Below are 15,585 nucleotides of genomic sequence, written 5' to 3'. Positions count from 1 at the left end.
GAAAACAACAGAAAATAGAAACTAAAATCATTTTATATAAAAATAAAAAATACATATCGTATAATAGTATAAATGATAACAATAGACAATATTTTTTTAAATGGTGATAAAATGATAAATGTTGAGTGGTACTATTATAATAAATCTAAACATATTAATTTAAATGTTTTTTTCTCTTAAATGCCTCAGTAAAATATAACAAAGAAAATGACAATAATACATGACATATATGTCAATTCATCTACTTTCTGCTCTGCTTCCCATTTTATAAAGATACAAATAATATGTTTGAAACCTGGAAAGTTTTTGCTTGTTGAACAAAGCCTTTTGTGGGTGTGTGTTGAACAATGCTATCAGTGGTACTGTAAGTGGGTGTGAAGTGAATTGTCTTGTTAAATACATTGTCGAGGGAGAATGTACATGTTCAAATGGATTGGCAAATTTGGACATCCAATGTCATTACCGTTTTTCTTGTGCTGTTCAACACTACTGTAAATGAAAAGGAGAGGCAGACAGATCTGACCTGTGAAGCTGAGTGTGGTGGATATTGCCGATATGTTTTAGTATAGCAAAGTTGTGCAGTCAGGAAAGCACAGTATCACGTGCAGTAAACAAAGTTTGAGCAAGTGTATTGCAAAAGAAAAAAAAAGAGTCAGAGAGAATCTCCCAGAGAGAGGTATCTAATTCATTAAGAAGTTAATACATGCACACATCTGGAGCAATATAATACTTCCCAGTGTCCAGGTACAGTTAGTCTTCCTCCAAAACAGAGAAGATCTCATGGCTTGAAGGAACCCTTGAAATGGATGCAGCTTCTGCCAGAGAATTCTAGCTGTCTTGTTCACCTCTTGCTCATCTCAGGTCCCTACTGCACATGCTATTCTGCATGCACATTCAGTCCACTTTCACAATTGTTTGAAAGTGGATTTTGCTATTCTACACAGTAAGATCCAGCTTCAAAGTGCATTGAAAGTGGATTAAAAGTGCATTATTCTGCATGTGTGGAAGGGGCCTTAGTGGGAGACAGAAAGAGGGGTACCATTTTAATTTACCTTCAGGTAGAATGCTCAGGGCCATCCACATTCATAAGTTTCAAGTGTCACACAGAAATGTCAGATATCACACAAAAAGCATTGGTTTTTAGGGGCTTTCTGAATCAAAATCCTATTTTTAATGTTAATCAAAGCCCTAATTTCTTGCCTTGTTTTGAGATCTCTTGTTTGGGAAGAGATTTGACCAGAAAGACTCCCGGGATTTCAGTACCTTTCAAAACGGAGATTAAATAAATGGTGGTTGTTCAAAATATTGCAGATGGCAAGTCATAAATTAGTGTAGGTGGTCGAATGATAAACTAACATGAGTTAAAACCAATAGATCCTATCTATAACTATTTCCCATGGAGTATCTTCAGCCTTTGTAAGAGCATCTTCTGGGGTTTTTTATTGCAAGTTCACATCATTGCATTTGATCTGCATAATGGAAAACTTCAAGGGATAAAAAACCCTCTGTGTGTAAAGGGGGAGGGGTAGGACAAGTTTAAATTAACCTTCTGAGGCTTATGCATTCCTCTGGTTCATTAATTTAAAAGCAACTGTAGTTCTGTTCCTGAAAAGTTGATAACTTTTAGTAGTAACTATAAAAATGACTGTAAACTTCCGTGCTTAGAAGTGGCCATGTTCAAAAGGCTGTTCAGCTTGTGTGGTTGAGTTTGCAAATCTTCCCACCAGAGCAATTTGGGGCAGGCTTGTTCATCCGAATGGTGGCGGGGATGCAAATAAAGGTATGTTCCAGCAGTTCATAGATGAAAATTAGAATACATGCTGGTTCAGCTGTGGGGACTGTTGCACACCCATTGCTGGAGATTTCTGGCTGCAAGCAGTGGTGGGATCCAAAAATTTTAGTAACAGGTTCCCTCGCCAGCCCCCCCACCCTCAGCAAAGAGGGCAGAGGCATACTTAGGCAAACCTGAGACCTGGGCAAAACCTGAGTTGGATGCCCCCCCCGGGCAGCCACCCCACCACGACCCCCCAAATTTTTTTTGCACCAGGTCATTTCTAAATCATCATCCCATTATAGAAAGTGCCCCAACTCACAAATCTGAACACAGCAATGGTGAAACACACAGGTTCTTTGATAGAGACTGGTGAGATAAAAGGTACAAAAGGCTGAGAATCAATGAATTGCAGTACCTGAAAGGGATTAACCCAGTTCAGGGAGTTACATTATTAGTCTCAATTGCTATATGGAACCTTCACATTCAAAGGCAGTCTGCCTCTCGGGGAGGCGAGGGCGTGGAGATGGAAAAGCGGACCCAATTAGTAACCCCCTCTCGGCACACACAAATAATTAGTAACCCACTCTCGGGAACTGGTGAGAAACTGCTGGATCCCACCTCTGGCTGCAAGGTATATTGTATGTAAAGTGTTGTCAAGTCGTGGCTGACTTATGGCATCCCAGTAGGGTTTTCAAAGCAAAGAACTAACAGAAATGGTTTGTCATTGCCTACCTCTGTGTGGCGACTCTGGACTTCTTTGGAGATCTCCCATCCAAGTAAAATCCAGGGCCAACCCTGCTTAGCTTCTGAGATCTGGTGAGATCAAGCTAGCCGGGGTCATCCAGGTCAGGGCGCAAGCTATAGTAGCTTCTTTCAGTATTCTCTTTTTTTGTGCTTGCAAAGGATGTAGTAAAGTTGCCATAACTATGAAGTGTTTTAAAGCCTTCAGAAAAGTAGAGTAGCTAGGCTGCATGATGCCAGTTGTCCATCTGGTCCTACATCCACAATTGGCAAGTCAGAAACCTTTAGCAAGGCCCACAGACTACAGACCCCAGCACCTGACAAGTCCACTTACCTATCATGGCTAACAGCCAATGATGAACCTTTAATGCTCTCCAAAAATCCATCTGAGTCCATGACTTCTGCTGCAATTAGTATTTTTTTCACCTTAACCCAGTGAGACATTGTTGTGTTAGCCAAGCTGAAAGCTATATTGTAAGGTGTTCAGAATCTGGGGGTGGGTGGGATGGGTACTCAAAATGTTTGATTGTTTTAGAGTTTTTAGGATGGGTTGTTATTGTGATTTTACCACTCTTGGGGGAGATTTTGTGTGGTTTTTATTGAAACCCACACAAAGACTGTGGTAAAGGATGGGGGACACATGTAAATAAATAAATAAACTTCTGGCAGAGTCCCTCAAGGCAGAATGGTCATAGCTAAGATGCCAGACTAAGACATGTCCATCCCTTCAGGGATCAACAGCTGAATCAGCAGAAAAGAACAGATAGCTCCAATGGTGATGGTGGTAGAGGAATCCTTGATGGGTAGTTACTGGGCAGCCACAATAGTGGAAACTGTTGGAGGATTTGGAAGGTGATACTATTGGATGATTGTTCTTATACAACAGCACTGACACTTCAGAGAATCCTGGTTAGTACTGTGCAGAACTAGGCAATTGTAAACCACTTCTGATCATCTCTTACCTCAAAACCCCTATGAGACTGTTCCAGACACAATATTTCTTCAATTGTAATCAGATTAAAAAAAACCTGAACCCAATAGGCAATATTAAGAAGCAGAATTTATGCGAAACAAAAACACTGTGCTATATGTAATAAGGTTTACTTAGCTGCCTACTTGGGCGCAGCCCACAAACATGTGAGGCTTGCCCTGGAAGTGACAGAAGATCAAATGAGGACACTGGTTGCTCTTCCGAAATTCCCCGTTTCATGGGGTCTATGTCCCTTCGTCAGCTTTCTTTGCAGTTATCAACAGTGCCCTTATTATTTCTGGAGAATGTTTCAGCTGTTCAGTGCATGTAAAAACTCCATTGGGCTAAGCTGCGCTTGGATGATTCTCCCCAGTGGGCACTTTCCCCCCCGGGAATGATAATGTAACTGATGAATGCACTCGCGGTCAATTGTACCACATTATTTTCTGTCACACGTCTCTAGCAGTAAGAGCAGGGCAAGCCTCATACGCCTGTGGGCTGCACATGAGTAGACGTCTTTGTAAACCTTATTACACAGGTCACTATAAATAAAACAGAAAGCAATATATCTTCTGGGGGTAGAACAAGAATTCCTAAGCCAGTTAGAGCAGGAATTATGCACACATGTGGATTTCCACTATGGCGTATTAATGTTCTGCTAAAGTTACCTCAGGATGGAGATTTATGTGAAGTGGGTAGTTAACAGTGTCAAGGCTGTATGTGCACTGTGTGAAGGGGTACCTGTCTGTTAGAACCCAAAGTCATTGTGAATCTGTTAGCCAGTAACATCTAATTGTATTATCTTAAAGAACCTCTCACACATCTGAGTAACTGAAGAAACTTATAAAGCTTGATTAAGGACTGTTCCTGTGCCAAGATTGATGTTTGTATATAGTTAATTCCTACCTGATTTCCATCCACTGAAGTCTCTCCTGATGCTATCTAGTTTGTTCAATAAACTTTCACTTTTGTTTGTGGAACCTGACTCAGTTCTCGCTGGTGCCTTCAAAAAAGGAGATTTGCCTTAGGGGGGAAAGGCTTCCTTCACCTTTCTGGAATTCCTAAGGCTGAGCAGACAAGCTTAAAACATCTTTCATGCTACCATCAAAACCTCTCAAACATAGGAAAGGTGGGAAAACCTGCCCTGCATAGTTAGGAGGCTGCCTGAGCCTACCATGAATAGAGGGTGAAGGGTCAGCAACAACTGTTGACTATTGATATGCTTAATACTGCTGAAGAATTTGTATAAGCTTTTAATTTATTGTTTAGACAATCAAGGGTTTTGCCAGACTTACTCCTTTCACTTTATGTTTTAATTTATTCCCAGAAGTGCAGTTGATAGTCAATTATGCACAGCACAAATAAGATGTTTTGGGGACATCTTTTAAAAAAGCCACCTTTTCATTTTTTTTGTTTGGACAGCATGGACCAAAAAGGCACCAGAGGAAAAATACTTTTTCCTCCCCACTCACCTCCTTCCCAGATTTAAAGCTCTCATACCCAACATTTTATGGCAGAGGCATAGCTAGGAAAAGCTGCGCCCGGGGCGGCCTCTGAGTTTTGCACACACACACACACACACACCCACATGCCACCACTTACCTTATCCAGCAGTTATGACGGTGCTTTCGGGTGGCCATGGCTCAGGGATCTATGGGGGGGAGAAAACATGGAGGCCTCCATCCCCCCTCTGCCCCATGGAGCGGGGCAGAGGGAGTTTTCCCTGCTTGGGGCAGCAGCTCCCACAGTGCGAGAGCATCATACAGAGAGAAGGATCAGGATTGTCCAACAAGTAGTGTAATCTAAATAAATCAGGGAGATCGGGTAAATGTAAAGGAGTAAGATTCACATACGTGGATCTGATTTCCTTGAATTTATTTATTTATTTATTTATTTATTTATTTATTTATTTATTTATTTATTTATTTATTTATTTATTTATTATCAATTTTATATACCACCCCTCCCCCAAAGGGCTCTGGGCAGTGAACATCATAAAACCAAACAATCACATTAAAACCCAGTTAAAACAGCGAATGAAACAAATTTACAGCGGCGTCCAGCATAAAACTTCATACAATATAATAAACCCACCCTGGAAGAAATCAACCCAGAGAGCTGAGGCCCCATAAATTAAGGGCCCAGAATGTAAAAAAAGGGGGGGGAATCTGAATAGTGTAGTAATCGGTGGGCCAGAGATTCAACTGAGCCATCATTACACTGGCACAATCTTTAAGCCTTTTCTTGCTTGTTAAATCTGCCATGTAACAAGGCAGAAGGCATAACATTAAACCTGGTGAGCATTATGGCTCTCCTTTGAGCAATACAGGTAGTGTGCCAAGTGGCCCCGTTCAAATAGGAGAGAAAAATACAGGGGGGAGAAAGTTTTCTTGGCTGCGGTGATTAGGGTAGAGAACTCTCTATCCAACAGTTGACCTTTTAATTTTCTATAGGCTTCTGAATAGGACAAAGGGCAAAGTGAATCCACTGACAGTCCAATAGAAGCCATTTTTTTCTTTGATTATGGAAAACCAGGGGTTGGAATGGGCATCAGAGAGTAAACGGTGGACCAGGGAATTACAGTCCGAGAGAAAATGGATTCGCAGCCAGAATCTAAAAGCCCTCAGCCAAGCGGCTAATTCCAAGGAGTTTTGACCAAACTCCAGACAAAGGGCTGCATAGGGCATGCAATTTGGGAGTCCAGTTATCTTATGAAAAAAATTGGATTGAAGAGAATTCAAGGAGTGGTTAATAGCTTGAATCCAAATTGGGACTCCGTAAAGCAATCTCGAGGCAACTTTGGCATTGAAAAATTTGAGGGCAGGAGGGATAAAGGAATGGCCACAGCTGTAGAAGAAACATAGTAATGCTGACATACTGTTAGATGTAGCAAGGAGAGCGGCCTTCCTATGGGTTGCCCATGAAAGGTTATAGGAGAATGAAAGGCCGAGGTACTTATAGCACTTAACCTGTTCAATTTGGGTGCTATTCATTGCCCATGTGAGCTTCTTAAAGCACTTAGAGAAGACCAATACCTTGGTATTTTCATAATTAATTGTCAGTCTGTTGGATTCACAGTAATCCACACAGCACTTTATTAATCATCTGAGACCAACTCTGGATCGAGAGAGAAAAACAGCATCATCTGCATAGAGCAGAATTGATACATGGGATGTACCCAGTTTTGGGGCATGGCTGTTGACTGCTGAGAGAGCAGAGGGGAGGTCACTTAAAAAAAGATTGAAAAGAGTGGGGGCCAGGACACAGCCCTGTTTGACCCCTTTGGAAATTGAAGTACTGTCTGTCAAAAGGCCTTCATGGGAACACTTGATCCGGCAACTGGTATTTGTGTGCAGTTGCCTAATTAAGAACAGGAGTCTGGCATCAATGTTGAGGGCAGCCAGTTTTGCTCAGAGAAGTACTCTCGACACAGAGTCAAAGGCAGCCTTTAAATCAATAAAGGCAGCGTAGAATTTGTTATCTGCATTGATTGAGTATTTACTGGCTAGGTGTAATAGCACCAAGGCGTGGTCCAGAGGAGATTTCCCCTTAAGAAAGCCTATTTGTTCAGCCCCCACTGCACCAGAATGGGAAAGCCACAGCTGAAGTTTCTTCAGTAATAATTTAGCATAAATCTTCCCTATCACTGAGAGGTGGCTGATGGGGCAGAAGTTGGCGGGCTCTGAATGACTTCCTTTTTTATGAATGGGAAACACAGTAGCAGACAGCCAAGTCTTGGGTATCATACCTGAGCTGTTTACTCGGGTACAAAGAGTGGCCAGGATAGGGGCCCACCAGTCAGTATGAAATTTCAGAATCTCTGGAATTATAGAATCAGGACCAGGGGCTTTCCTTCCTTTAATGGCTGGACATGAAATATAAGCCATCTTTTCAGCTCCTGAGCTCTGCACAGCAAGAGGAGATGACTTGCAGATGACTTTGGGTGTGGGGGGAGTCAGTAGTTTTAGGATGGCTCGAGCTGAGATAAGGCATCCTGAAGGTGTCCTGGTGAAAAAGCTGTGCAGAGTTCCTCCCTGAGACACCTTTTTTTTCAACCTCAAGACGTCTTATTTGTGCTGTGCAGAATGGACCGATGTTGTGATCAGTCCATCCTGCTTTTGTTGTCCTCTACTCCTTTCTCACAGGTGGTTTGTTGCAATGTTTTGTCTTGGAATAGAATGACATAGCTCACCTGTCTCATTTGGAATAACAAAATGCCTCTGATATACCTGGCAGGCTAAGTAGGTGGTTTGACGACATTGACAGTGTCCTCATGATACATAGTCGGTCTGTCAGCATGACCTCCCCCCCCAAAAAAAATCAGTTACTAAACTGAAGCAAAATAGAGCTTTTAGCAAGTCAAATTTTAGGAAACAAAGAAGAATTAATTGATTAATGGAAGGATTCGGGCAGCATGTTGAGCTGGGCACATTGGAGGTGTCAGCATAGACAGCCTTGTAAGGTTTTCAAAGCAAGAGACGGATAAATTTAGTTTGCCACTTTAATCTGGAGAACCAGGTTTGATTCCCTGCTCCTTCACATGAAGCCTGCTGGGTGATCTTGTTGTCTCAGTTGTCTCAGAACTCTTTCAGCCCCACATACCTCACTAGGTGTCTGCTGTGGGGAGGGGAAGGGAAGACAATTGCAAAGTAATTTGAGACTCTTTAAAAGTAGAGAAAAGCAAGGTATAAAAACCAACTTCTCTTCTTTATTCAGTGGTTGTTAATGGTTGGCAGGAAACCTCAGTTTCCTGGACTTAACCTTGAGACATCCTCAGGATATCACTATTTTGTATGTGAAAGGAGAACTGTGGGAACTTATAATGTGCTGTGGAATCACTACAAGAATTCTGCATTCAGATGATAGCAGTAGGACAAAGCAACCCTTGTCTGATTGTCCCCAAGAAATGTTTGGGTCTGTTCACATGGTTTACAAGCAGGAAAAGAAATCTTCTGTCAGTCCTCCTAATTATCTTACAATGTTACCATATTTACTTCAAGATTCATCTCACCAGCTGTAGCATGCAACATAACAGGTTTTGCACCAGATGGTGCCTTGAAGTCCAGGCACATATATTTATGTGCAGGCACAAGGAGTCAAGATACATTCATCTCTCACTCCCAGAATCAACGTCTGGAGAGTAGAGGGGAAAAAAACACCCAAATAAGAATAGCAGCATTCATGTAACATGTGGCCCACATTCATGGTCTCCCTCAAAGGCAAGCATTGAGTTATCAGTTGAGACATTAGCAGAGCAATCCTGAACAGAGTTACAATGTTCTAAGCCTATTGAGAACAGTGGATTTAGAAGGGTGTAATTCTATTTAGGATGCATTTTTGTAAACAAAGTTCAGAACCAGAAACCAGAAGTCTGTTAAATTATAAATTATACACCTGAAATGCCTCCAAATGGACAAACACCTGAGTATGTATTATCTTCACCTGGGGCAATTTGGGAAGGAAAGAGAAAGATGCACCTGTTTTTGAAAGCGATACAAAGTTTATATAGTGGGATCTGTGGTGCAGTTTTATCTATTGTAAGGGATATATTGTGTGTACGTGTGTGCTTGAAGCTCTTTGCTGGCCAGTGATTCATCTAAATAGACTTCTCTATGTCTGGATCACAATTTAACATACATTTATGACCCATGTAAAATGGCCCAGGAACACTAACCAGGCAAATTAAAGATGTAATTCTCAGCTACCTTCTTTCTTTGCTGAGTCAAAAGACATTTTCAAGACTCGCACGGCATCCTTCCCCACGCGCTTTCTGCTCCGGGCCATTATTGTCAGAAAAGAGTTCGACGCCACTGAGATGGACTGTAAGAAACATTTGGAGATGAAAGTGTTCCAGACAAATGTTGGCAGGCGTTCTGTGTCCTCGGAGTTGCACTTACGTAACATCTATTTGCAATATTAAGATGATCATCTTAAGGGGGAAATAAAAGTTATTCCTGACGCTGGGCTACCGCTGAAAATGGCATCACTGTGTCAGGTTTTTCCTCCACTACGTAGGCAACTGATTACTCTTTTTTTATGATTTCACAGTTTCTGTTTCCTTTTCCTTCTTCTACATAAATTGGCTTTTTTCAAATATATTTTAAGTGATTTGCTTATAACTCACCTTTCTGTCTGAGGCTCAAGGCAGGTTACAAAAAACATATCTATATTCAATTTCTAAGTGTGGCCCCAACTGCAGATACCTAAATCTTACCATTTGTGTATGTGTGTTTGTGTGATAGATAGATAGATAGATAGATAGATAGAGAGAGAGAGAGAGAGAGAGAGAGAGAGAGAGAGAGAGAGGGAGGGAGGGAGGGAGGGATGGATGGATAGATATGAAAGATAATGAGAAAGATTCAACCATCATTCAAGGAGTCTTCCTTCTGTCTAAGGAGCCTATTGCCAATTAAGTGACTCCTCTTCCAATAGAATAGGCACTTAATTTTGGAAGAAGTCTCCTTAGACTGGAAGAAAGCTTCAAACATGAGCCAAAAGGAAATGTTGGGATATATATGGTTTGATTAATAAATTAACAGTGATTAGTAAAGTGGCAGGATACCCCAATATTTTATTTTGTCTTATTGATACTGCTTGACTTACATCCTTCAAGTGCCAGAGAACAATTAAGTAAACATTTCTGGCTTACAAATAGGACCTTCGGAACAGAAGAAAAGTTTCTGTCAGTGTTGCAGTGTCACATATACTTTGGTCCTGAGATCTCACTGCTTTTTAAATGGAGAGGAACACTTCTCCTGGCTGCTAAGGAAATATATATGTGGAATATTTTATAGTAAATGTAGAAATGAAATTACTATTAAGTGAATATGCAAAATATTGACAATTGGAGGCTGATCCCAAATAGTCTGAAAAAAGAGAGAGGCATTCCCTTTTTCTTTTCTTTTTTACATAGATCAGTGAATGCTGACAGTCATATTTAGGTACGTGAAAACGCTGATTTATACCAGTCTACATTGCCAGATTTTCACAGGATTATCAACATTAATGTCTGAATCTTAACATTCCTCCCATTTCAGTTTTTTGTTGCAATAGATATAGTGATTTATGTAACCGTATGTAGAAGACAACTTTATCATGCTGGTCTGAAACACTCACCAACAGAAGATTATAGAATGAACTCTGTGCAGGGTGACCCAGCAGTGCTCCAATTATGAACTCCAGAGAGTGCACAAGAAGATCTGTGGAAGATGTTGACAAGGACATGAACCTGTAAGGAGGAAAAAGTTCTAGATCGGTTGTTTCAGACCCTTGTTCCAGTAACATGTTTTGTTTTTCGTCTCACCAGGGAAACTCAATTCATTGGTATTTTAAAGGAAAAGCTGGTCAGGTAATGGGGGGGGGAGGTATTAGGAGTGCAGGTACAGCAAATTAATTCCAGATGGGCAGCGGATGTTTACGAGGACATTTCCCTACAGTTCCATGTCTGATGGGATTGTAAAGAATTCAAAAACCTGACTGTTTTCTCTATCCTCAAGTTCCCTCGCCAACCCCAAATCAGAGGCCCTTTCCGCACGGACACTGTGCAGGGGTGTGTCGGCATAAACAATGCTGATGCATCCCCCCCAGGACCGTTCGCACAGACGGTCCCGATAGGGGCACAGGGGAAGGCGCAGCCTTCGCACAGGCTGCGCCTTCCCCAACTGGCTTACCTCTGGAGACAGAGGCCAGGGGGGCATGTCCCCTGGCCTCCGCATGTGACGGAAGCCAGCAGGAGCAGGTAAACCGGCTGGGGAAGGCAGGAGGGAAACGCTGCCTTCCAGCCACTGCCGTTTGCACGGCAGAGGCTGGAAGGTGCCCCTTTTGAAAAACCTCACATGCGTTTCCATGCCACTTGGGTGCCTGCTATGCCAACGCCTCCCCAGGGACGGCATTTTTGCCATCCCTGGGATGCTCTATTCCGCCCGTGCAGAACGAGCCTGAGTTTCCCTGACATGTGCCCCTTGTTATTACTGTTCAATGGTTTTACAGTTAACTCTCATGTATCTTGTACAATATATACCTATCTAATGCACATGCAGATACTGGCTGTTGTAGGTTTTCTGGGCTGTGTGGCCATGAATTGTCATTTTAGCTCCTAATGTTTCACCTGCATCTATGGCTGGTGTAACGGACTTGCCCCACCCTGGTGTGAAGCAGGCCTGCTTAAAGAGGTCTGGGTGACAGAAAAAAAGTAAGGCAGTAGGTCCTAATTTACATTTAAATAAAAGCCAGGTGATTGGTCAATGGAAGGCACTGTTGCCCCTAGCCAATGTAAGGGGGCGCTAAAACACTGCTAGATAAACAGAAAGACAGAGAGAGCCTGTCAGACAGTTCTCCGTTGGGAGTTCTGAAGAGAACAGCTCGTGTTCAGTTGAGAGCAGAGTCTGTGGAGTGAAGTCTCTCCGCTCTGTCTCTGGTGAAAAGGAATTCTGGTCCAGCTCAGATAACTGGCAGGATTCTAGTGACTCTCCTCAAGCGAAGGAAGCTTGTGAGAAGAAGGAAGGTGCTGGCTTTTTGGTGCAGAGCGAAGCGCCGGCCAGAGGCTTGTCAGTAGACACTGACCAGACCCAGGTGTCTGTCCTGCCCAGTTCAACACCAGTCTTGGGAGGCCCAGTCCAGTGGCAGTTTGGCCGGTTTGGGACAGTGGGAGTGGGAGGCTTGTATGCCAGAATCTCACAGAGCATAGACTGGGTGTGTGTTGATTCAGTGGGGGAGGTACAGCAAAAGACTAGTGTCTGTCAGTAAAGGAGTTTGATATTTGAAAGTAAAACTTTTCTCTGAAGAGACACCTCTCTATAACCGCCAAGCTTTAGAACCTCTCTGAACAGTTTAAGAAGCTTTCTTTTGTTTTTAAAATAAATTTAATTTGTTGTGTTCAAGTTACCCTTGTGCCAGCCTGTGTTTGTGTGTGAGAGGTTGAAGAGTGCCTGTCTGAGAGTCTAGAATCCCAGCCAATTTTGGTGGCAGCAGAGTAAAAAGAAGATCCCTGAACACTAGCCTGGGATATTTTGGGTGGCAAAGGAAACCCCACTGGTCAGTTTAGTGGGAACCTTGATTGCAGGCCACCCATCCTGTTACAATTGGTGGTTAAAGGTGGGATAATATCTCTCCCTAGCCCAGGAAATAAGGGTCCCCGTGACAATTGGTGGCAGGGGTGGGAGGCAGTAAGATGTGTTTTTCTCTGTGGCACAGTGTGGAGCCTGCAGTTTGACAACACATGCCGAGAGCTCCAAGTATTTGAATGATAGCAATTTCCCAGTTTATACAATGAATGAATCTTCGAACGGAATGACAAATAAAAAACTTTGACAAAGAGCACATTGTGAGCTGGCTTTAACCTTTGGCATGTAAATGGACAGTAGAGGTGTTCATTTAGATATTGCTGACTCTAAAACGTAGTTCCGCTTAATATAACATTGGATGGTATTGGGAATTTGCAACCCAATGAAAAACTTCCAGAATCTGCAGAGGGTTTATGTGTCAGGAATATGCCTGTCAGTATCTTGATGTCTTGCTGTGTGTGATTGGCAATTGTTTTCCTGTTTCCCTCTTCCCTTCCTAGCAATCTCCTGGTGCCAGCCCATCTTCAAAGTGGTGTGAAAGGTTCCCAGGTTCTTTGTAGCTTTGTAGTAGAAACTGTAATGGACATTTGGTATGGGGCGAAATGGGGAGGGGGATTTAAAGGATAAAAGTCCTGGATCTGAGCTCTCTAGCTCTCTAGCTCAGATCCTGCTTTACATTGTTACTCTTCGTATCACCTGGAATAAACTGCTTTTGGACTTTCCTACGGTCTCTGTTATTTCCACATTCGAGAGTCTGACATTTGTTTGTTTGTTTTATGGTGACGTGGCCCGCATTGCAAAGTCACTTCCAGTGAAACAGTAAATCAAGCAACCAGTGACATGAACACTAAATACATCTACAAAAATGGAGCCTGGAGTATATACGGCACTAAAGTACTTTATCTTGCCTGTCACCTAGTCTCAGTACCATAGTATCAATACCACAGAGTCCCCAGAGTCCCCAGTGTCCGACATCACTTCTGGGTTTCCCTGGAAATGACATAATGATGCAGCCAAAGTTGTATACCCCAATGTCCCTGTCCCGACCCCAACCCTACAGACAAGGTCAGGCACTAAGGCCCCTTCTGCACATGCAGAATAATGCACTTTCAATCCACTTTCAATGCACTTTGCTGCTGGATTTTACTGTGCAGAATAGCAAAATCCACTTGCAAACAATTGTGAAAGTGGATTGAAAGTGCATTATTCTGCATTTGCGGAAGTGACGTGTATCTGCTATTCTGTGGACCTCATTTGGTCTATAACTCACAAGTGTGCATTTATTTCCTTCTATACCTAAAGAAAGATGTGTAGTCTGCACAGGTGTACATAAGAACTGAAGAGGCTAGATCCCACTAGACCCTCGTCTCAAACCACAAGGTTTTTGAATCTGCTGATCTGAGAAAGGAGCTTCCTGTTTTTGTCTCGTCTTCCACAGTTTTGCTGTTCCATTTTTTTTTGTCATATTAAATTACACAGAAAGGAGAAATGACCACACGTATCAGGCCGATGAGAGTCTTGACAACCGGGCAGTTCTTTGTTCCCTCAGTCCTTTTGTTGAAGATTGTTTTAGAGCTCTGAAGACGGTCTATTGTTTTGAATCAGATTTAAATATTATGGAAAACCCATCAGTAACAGAGACACTTTTCAAAGCTTTAAAAAGTTAGCTGGATTTATGTGGAGCAGGTCCCCCCTCCCCTCCATATGACACAGGGACTTATATCCATCATATTAGCAATACAATAAGTGCTGTTTAAATTTAGAAATGTATTTATAGTAATAGCGGTAAGCACAATGAGAAAGAAAAGCTCTTTAAGATATAGAATAGTATTTAAGTTAGGGGGAAAATACAATGCTGGGAATTCATGCCAGATTTTCCGTGAGACAGAAGTTTCAGAAATACTCCGGTCAAGGTTATGTTGCTTGTTTGGCATGCGACCATTAATAATATGGACCTTGAATGGAATTAATAGCTTTGGTTTGATGCTGAAAGTGCGCATTTCTTCCCCTTCTGGTGTTAATGTAATTGTGGTCAAACATTAATTCTGAGTGTTGGTTACAACTGCGAATGTTTTATAGGTGGATTAAACGGTACCTGCCTTCCCATCTCTTATTGGAATAACTGTTAGGCCGAATTAGGTATGGGCCAGAAAAGAAATCTGCATTATGGAAAAATCACTAAACCCAAATGCTTTATAGGTTCTCATTATCTTGGCCATCAGCAAGTCCCTCCATGCAAATCTGAGAGGCAGAACAAACTGGGAAGGACCAAGTCTTTTTCCTAGTCATACCGGAATACATAGTACAGCAATCTATTTTCAAGCAACTGGGGCCACGGGTAAGAGTAAATCAAACAACTGGTGGCATGAAGCACGAAACGCCTCTGGAAAAATGGAACCAAGGGTATATACGGCACTAAAGTACTCTGTCTTGCTTGCAGCCAAGCATAATGCTTTGAGTCTTAGATTTAATACTTTGCTATTTATCGGTTGTGCCAATGGCAGGTTGTGAAAAGCATGCAAACTGATGTGTAGCCGTTGTGTTTGCTGAAAAGGGAGTTTGCTGGGTGCTGTTTTTCAGAATCAGGAATTAATGCCGTGAAAGCTGTTCTGCGGGGATACTTTGGGAGGCTCGTGGGGTTGCCGCTGAAAATGGAGTCGTCGTTCTCCTCCCTGCCCTGTCTGTTCCCAAATGTGTAATCCGAATGACACAGAACTCATTGCAGTTTGTGTTTCCTGGCAGCACGGAGCAGCAGTGGGGAAAAAGGGGTTTTCATGATCTTGCGTTGACATAGACAAAGGGGCGCAGCTATAAAGAATGGTGCCTGGGAAAAGCACTGAAATTGTACCCTGCCCCCTAAACATCTGACTCCCATTTTTTGGATATCTGTACAACTGAGGAAGGGCTGTGGAAGCCATGCTGAAAAAGCTGAATTCCGTGAGGGGGGGTGGGGGGGGGCTCTGAGCAACCTTAATTATTAACTAAAAGGAATCCTCAGGTGCCAGACCGAGTCCTTTAAGTTAATAAAGGAGCGGATG

Source organism: Sphaerodactylus townsendi, linkage group LG04 (assembly GCF_021028975.2).
Source record: "Sphaerodactylus townsendi isolate TG3544 linkage group LG04, MPM_Stown_v2.3, whole genome shotgun sequence".
Classification (NCBI taxonomy): domain Eukaryota; kingdom Metazoa; phylum Chordata; class Lepidosauria; order Squamata; family Sphaerodactylidae; genus Sphaerodactylus; species Sphaerodactylus townsendi.
The sequence above is the reverse complement of the archived record's forward strand: the minus strand, read 5'-3'. Positions refer to the sequence as shown.